The sequence below is a fragment of the Apium graveolens genome, chromosome 3, assembly GCF_009905375.1.
Source record: "Apium graveolens cultivar Ventura chromosome 3, ASM990537v1, whole genome shotgun sequence".
NCBI classification, from domain to species: Eukaryota; Viridiplantae; Streptophyta; class Magnoliopsida; order Apiales; family Apiaceae; genus Apium; species Apium graveolens.
The window spans coordinates 2070260-2077876 of NC_133649.1; the positions used below are offsets into that span (position 1 = coordinate 2070260).

At 30.5% G+C, this 7617-nt stretch overlaps 1 long non-coding RNA gene across 2 annotated transcripts; it reads right to left on the reverse strand.

Moving 5' to 3' along the window:
• Positions 1-42: 42 nt before the first annotated feature.
• On the reverse strand, positions 43-4801 carry LOC141710507 (uncharacterized). 2 transcript variants are annotated; one of them, XR_012570952.1, is made up of 4 exons: positions 4747-4801; positions 3065-3136; positions 388-440; positions 43-313 (listed from the first exon to the last, which is right to left on the reverse strand). It is a non-coding gene; the product is annotated as an uncharacterized LOC141710507 (long non-coding RNA). The 2 variants fall into 2 exon arrangements; XR_012570953.1 differs by lacking the exon at positions 4747-4801 and adding an exon at positions 4065-4144.
• Positions 4802-7617: the final 2816 nt, after the last annotated feature.

A 7617-nucleotide genomic window follows, 5' to 3' on the forward strand; every position in this document is an offset into this window, starting at 1 on the left:
CTGTCATATAATTTATTTATTTTTAAATACGATTAAGGCCGTGTTGGTAAAGGGAAAAAAACAATATATCTGCAAAAAAGTACTTTTAAATAAACCGTGCGTAACTAGGATATACTTGTCATGTAAATTAATAGGAAAATACATCAAAAGTTAACCTGTAGGGCCACTGCTTTAAATCTTCCTCTGAAGTCTTTTGCGGTAATCCTTCTGTTTCTTGGGAGGAGGATTATGATCAACTCTCCATCCTTCGTTTCTTGCATGACCATTTGCTTCAACTGAAGCGGAGGAGCAAAACTAGAGAAAATTTTAAAACCTGCATCAAGTTATCGGTACTATGATTTCAAATAAAAAGACTGCAACGTGAATATAACGATAATTGGTATATACCTTGGGAAAACAAACAGAGATTCCTCCTCGCTTGCATTATAAGGCCTGGGAACCTTCAGAAAACATTTAGGAATATAATTAAGATTACGCCCGGTATTGTATATTAAGCAGCATAACTTGATTACTCAATCACTCACTCAACAAATACATTAACAAATACATAAGGCACATTTTAAACTTAAAACTATTCTCCGCCCTTTTGTTTATAGTTTCTAAAGTACATTTTTTGGTCATTCTGTAATGCACCACAACCCAGAAATTATATTCTCAAGAAAATTCTATCATGGATCACTTACAGAGATATTTCAAAGAGCAAGTTGTCAATAGAAGCACTTAAACAGCAAAAAAAAACAACTTAAGACTACAACCTAATTAACTACATAGATTGCAATTACCAGCAAGAAAGTCTGCACATAACCATTATACACTTCAATGCCAGAGGGCACAAGAGGCAGTAGTAGTGCAAGAAAGTCTACATGTTGTACACTTTAATTGTTGTACCACACAACAGGGAGAAGTGGTGTATGTTTTGAGAAACATAATTGTGGAAAAGTTTCAATATAATTTGTCATCCAAAGTTAGATGAGTCAAATTAGTTTGCCTAAACTCTTGATCGGAACATCGAATATTGGGTATTATTCTCTTAAAAGATTTTTATGTATGTTCTGCGTTTTACCGAAAGAAAATAGTGATTCATGTATTTGTGTAATGAGAAATATAAATCTTTTGCGATGCTGGTGTATTGTGTCAGAAATCGGATTACAGCTTATGAGTCGAATCCAAAAACATCAAATATAAGCAGAAGTGGAGCTGTGAGGTTGGTAAGAATAAGGTACTAAGATTTATAGAAGGGGAAGAAATAAAGGAGCCTGTACACATCTAATAATTCCTTGTTCTCTACAACAGAAGACTAGAAGGTCAAAATGAAGACCCTGATTAGAAGTTATCAAGACATTATATTTGAGACCTCATTCATCCACCAAGGTAAATTTCATCAACAGTCGTGGAAAAATAACTAAATAAGACTATATATCTATAAATCATATGGGCCAATAAGGAATCTGAACAATTACTGAAGCGGAAAGTATTCAATTGGGAATATGAACAATTACCGAAGAGGAAAGAACTAAGTTCTCTACTATATATGCAAAAGATTAATAGGGGGCTTTAGAGAGATATTAAGGGACTAGAGTAATTATCTTTATATTTGCTTTCTGCACCCATATTATTCTGGGAATTACCAGATCCAGTAGGTGCAGCTGCTTTAAATAATTGGACTCGGGTACGGAGATTCAAATATATCCAAGTATCAGATTTGGCACTTTGAAAGACTTAGAACCTGGCAACACCATTTGGCAGTTGGCACAAATATGGGGACACGACATTTTTTTAATTTAAATTCATTGAATATAATAGGTAGAGTTTGGGGGCCAGAAACAGAGCTAAAATTTTTATTAGGTTATATATGCTCCTATCATGTTTCAATGTTCTATTTCCTGTAATATTTTCCTTATTGACATTTATTTCCAAGTATTACTTATAACCAAAAATGAATGTGGACGGTATCCACTGTAGATTTCTTCTTTATACACTACGCATATCTACAGTTCTACTTGTGGTGGTTGACTTTATTGTCTTCCATCCCCCATTCATTTTTCCCATCCCTCCATCATCTACCCACATCTACGCATATCTACAGTTCAAATAATGCATTATAAATAATACAGTTTCAAGACCATATATCAAGTAATGCAGTACAAATGATGCAGTACAAAGTACAAACACTATACTCGCTCTCAACAAAAATCAAATTGTAAACTGAAATTATAAACTATTAATTAAAAACTCCTTTTCTTGAATTTGATTTTCTACTCTCAATTTATTTATACTGTTTTAATTTGCAGGTGATTAGATTTAAGTTTCCATTTTAGGGCTTTCAGTTAGGTATACATCTCTAACTAGTCTAACTGATTACGGCTTCATTTATCTTTGTTCCAATTTAGTCATAGGTTTAGCATTAAGGGCAAGTGTATCCTGCGATTCTACCTGTTGAAGATAAGAAAGTTACTGGTAAGGTTTGTTTAATAATGATAATTCCATCTTGACTTTCAGCCTGTATAACATTAATGATATATAGCCCTCTATAGTATAATAATTTCCTTCTTTATGTAGTTATGAACATTTAGATATAATCTTCAATTACTTACTTCCATGTGTTGATTCTTTTACTATTATCATAGAATTTTTGAGCAATTTGCATCAGGTTACATAGGTTCCATAGCTTATCTAATGTAAAAATTACATTACCCGTTTGTTCTAATAACTGAATCTTCAAAAGCAATATGTTTTTCATATGCATATCATCACTATGTACTAATCTGCAAGTTGTAATTATATTTAGGAATATCAAGTTGCCTCACTTTCTGATGGGATTATAAGAAAAAAAAATGAAAGAATTATTTATGAACTTGATTCGGGAAAATTCCATTGTCTGCAAAAATTACAGAGTATGTGCGTATTGCATTGATATATGAAATGATTAGTACGTGGTCAACATGCCTGCTGCTTATCCTCGTTGTTGCTTCTTGTTTATGTATGCACTAGTCAAAAAGAGAACTAATACTCAACATGCAGATTGGTTTTACAAAAACAAAGTTGTAGCCAGTGTCCTACTTACCAAAGCTTGTTGCAGACGTGCATTCTCTTCTTGTAACACGTTCAGTTTCGCTTCCAAGTCACGAGTATAAGCCTAGCCAATCAGAATATATGAAAACAAACTTTAGAAACAGACTTGGTGTGGCCTTTTTAAAGACTATGGTTTTAATCTAACATATTTACGTAGTCATACTTATTTTTTTGTGAATATTTCGTCTTAAATTAGAAATTATAACAATATATTTTTTTTCTGCAACCACTTAACAAAGCACTAAGTATCACCACTGTGCATCTTCCATATTAGGCTCAATCGATTATTAATCATCATCCCAGATGATCTAGTACAATTGAAAATATGATACATGAGAAAATTTATCATTTATAGAGGTGGATTGCCCCTTAAGAATATATGAGTTTCGGCCATAATCATATACAAAACTGGTAATATATCTTAATAAAACTAAGCGGCTAATTCTATTCTCTTTTCGAATAAGGTTTCTCAAGCTCTAGTCTAAATATTCTACTTGACTCATTAATTTATTCAACTACAGATTCGACTCATTAATATTCAATGAACTAAATAAAGTAAAATGTTTCAAGCCGATAAAACATAAATTGCTCCCACCATACATTCAATTAATTACAAAATCACGCTGTGCGTATAAATAAAAAATAGCAGTTAAACCAATAGAACAATATCAGATCAAACACAAATTTATATTAATATATATATATATATTAATGTATTACTTGGGTTTTAAGTAGTATAAGTTGAGATATCTAAATACAGGAAAGAGTTTCAGTGACAAAAACAGTAATTACCCATGGCTAATGCAATCGATATCTAGTCTATATTCTTGAGCATAATAGAAAGATACGTATGCTGGAGGAAGTGTCGCGTCGCCTGAAATAACATTTACTATATACGTAGTTAGATCGCCATTGAACAAATCAATTTATCAATTGTTAACACTGAGTTTATAGTTTATACGTATAATTTTAGTGGCAAAAACAATAATTACCCATGGCTAATGCAATCGATATCTAGTCTATATTCTTGAGCATAATAGAAAGATAAGTATGTTGGAGGAAGTGTCGCCTGAAAGAACATTCACAATATATATATGTAGTTAGATCGCCATTGAACAAAATCAATTCGTTAACACTGAGTTTATAGTTTATACGTATCATTACGAAATAGTCAGTGTGGATTATTGCTGCCTTTAACACTTCACCATCTAATCCTAAATAAAGACAGGCAAGGCCCAAACAAATTGGTCCCATGATAAACCACCAAAGGATGCCGGTAATAGGGACTCCAATCGACCAATTTTCATCTATCTTTTTATTAATTGCCATGAATAAACCTGAAATATGCATAGCAGTAAGCAAAGCATATATATTAACTAAACCACTTTCCTTATTAGGTACTGATCTGTTCTTTACTTGGCCTAATGTCCAGATAATGTGTGTGTGAGTGTGTGTGTGGAATTGCATGTAGCTATGAACATACATAGATGATCAGATCAAACACTAAATTCTTCGAGTACAACTAACAACGATAAATAGAGCAATAAATCCATATCGAATGAACATACTCAAGCGCAACAAACAAAACAGTAAGATGGCAGTCAATAAAACAACGTACATGTATATATGATGATCGCATTCAATTAATTAAATCGCAATTAAATGAAGAATTACCTGGAAACTACACGTGGACAGGAGCAAAATTTAAGGAGCACTTTCTACATTGTTTATGCGAGTATTTCAGAAATTCAAATAAAAATGAAGAATTAAATAAATAAAAACATAATTGAATAGAGTCTCGAAATTGACACCTTATATTAATAAAAAGGGGCGATTGAGAGATTGAATATTATGAGACAGCAACTCGATTTCACCTCCAAAGCCATGATTAGATGAAATTGTGTATGCTACACATCTGAGATACCAGTCAGATGCACAGAAGACCCGGGCTTGGACTTGGACCGGTTCCTCGCTTTTCGGGCTTGGATCTTGATCGGGCCGGGTTGTGAATTTCGAAAAATTTCAAACCTGTTTAGATTCTTGAGCGGACTTCACCGGTTTTTTTTGGGCGATCGGATCAAATTTTATTAGAGATTTTAAGATTATATAGATTAACAACTAAATTATTGTAAAATGTATTAATTTATATGTTTTATTGTGGGACAAAAATGAACATGTTTATAAAATAATACATTTTATATATGTTATCCAAATTTATATATTGTACTTATAATATCTTTTTTCATCAATATTATAATAAAGTATATAAATAATATTATGAGTCACGAATATGTAAAAATATATATCTTTAAAATATTATTTATATTAGTAAATGTAAATACATAAATATATAGAAAATTATATTAGAATAATCAGATTTTAACCGGACTTAAAAACTGTATGATATCATGTATATTTGGTTGATTGCTGGAATTGATATGGTATTAATATCATGTTTGGTTAATTGTTCGAATTTATATGAGTAATTTAAAATATTTTTAAATTTATAATTTTAAATAATTCAAACAATATATATTTAATATTTTTTATATTTTTGAGCTAATAACTTATTTTGGTATTATAAAATTACACGTAAATTTATATTAGTCGATATATCATTGTCATGTTTCATACTCAATTCCTCATTATTTATCAAAATTTTACTTTTGATGAATTTAGATATGGGTGTAGAGAAAATAAAATTTTCAAACAACCATTAAGTAAGAATTGCGATAAACAAACCTCATACATGATATTTGAAATATTTGAACCCAACGATCCCTAAATAACATATTTCGGAGATAAAATGGCACAAACAAAATAAAATTCAAAATAGCATTCCAAAACAAGATTGAGCGCAAGTTTTAAAAACAAGCAAAAATGCTACTTTTTTTCTCACTTTGCCCCCTCCACCCTATTTAATTAATAATTAAGTCCACCACGCTACTATCATGTAACGTTTTAGTATATTTTATTATTATTTTAATTTTTTATTATGTGTCATTTCTGAGTCGAAAATATCACTTAATATTACGTTTTAGTTTAATATTTTTTTGGGTTCAAAAATTCACTTTGGGTATTGAAAATATTTAAAAAATAGTTGCCCCTCCTCTCTATCTCTTTCTCGAAACCTGAACTCTTGTTTTTCGGTTGGTTAATAATAAGCCGCATTTTGATCATTTTTTCCTAGTTTTTGTTGATTTCAAATAAATATCTCTCTTCAATTAAGAGTTTTCGTATTTATCTGAGTTTTCCTAACCATTTTTTGTGTTTTGTTTTCTCTCATCGTGAGAGTTTAGTTTGTTTGCTTTGTTATTCGGGATCATATATCTCCGAAATTTCGTATATTAGTTCATTGATAGGGGTCACATCGAATCACGTCAGTTGTTCGAATGCGTTTGGACACTTCAGATTTATGTGTTTTTACAATTCCAACAAATTGTTAGATTGTGTCTCTAAAAATGTTGTATATTTCGAAAATGCGAGCGAGGAATTTACAACGGTTAAAGATCTGATCAACGATCGTAGTTTTCCGAAGAAGACTATGCTTTGATTTATCTTAATACGTATTTTTCAATTTTGATTATTATGTAAATGTCGCATGATTTTTAATTAAAGAATTAATTAAATATCCAAAAAATAATTTGAATAATATACACAGTTAATTTAACAATATTAACATTTTAAAGTTTATCAATTCTCTTTTAGATTTTAGAAATATTAAAAAAAGAAATCAATAAAAAGTGCACCGATTTAGGGTTCGGAGTTTTAGGAATCGATCTCTAATTAACAATTTTTAATTTTTTTAGCGTTCAAAAATGTCCGGTTTGGATTTTAAAAATATTAAAACTGAGTAAAAAACACAACAAGCTAACTAGAAAAAATTGTGCAAAACGTTACTTAAAGCGATCTAACTAAATTAACGTTTTACCATGACAAAAAATTTAAAACCTCAAACACGAGTTCATCTAGCGTCATGGACACAAAAGGAAAAAAATAGTATTAATAACGATCAAATCGCTATGCAATTTAGTGTTTTAGCTAAGTGAAAAAATAGTATTAATAACGACCAAAACGCTACGCAATTTAGTGTTTTAGCTAACCGCTACTATTTTGGACTATTTTTACATGTCGTGCTATTTTAGACATTTTTCTACATGTGTGCCATATAGGACTAACAGCCGGTTTAAATGAATATTTTATATTTTTTGATTTTAGGGCAATTGTTTAAGATTATAAACTATTTGAATACAAATTTTGGGTGATAATTTGTAGTATTAAATTTTGGTATTTTTTTCGGTTTAATTGACGAAAAGAGGGTGAGTAGGTTTGATTGGGTTTTAGGGATGGTAACGGATCATGTATTGTGAAATCCAAATCCCAATATTTCCGGTTTATCACAATGCAAATCCGTCGGGTTTTGAACGAATCGTATATTTTTCAGGTATCTAATATTACGAATAATATAGTCAAATTTTACATTATTTATACATCGAAACACGATTATTTACATTTATATCATACTTGAATTAAAATAAATTAGTT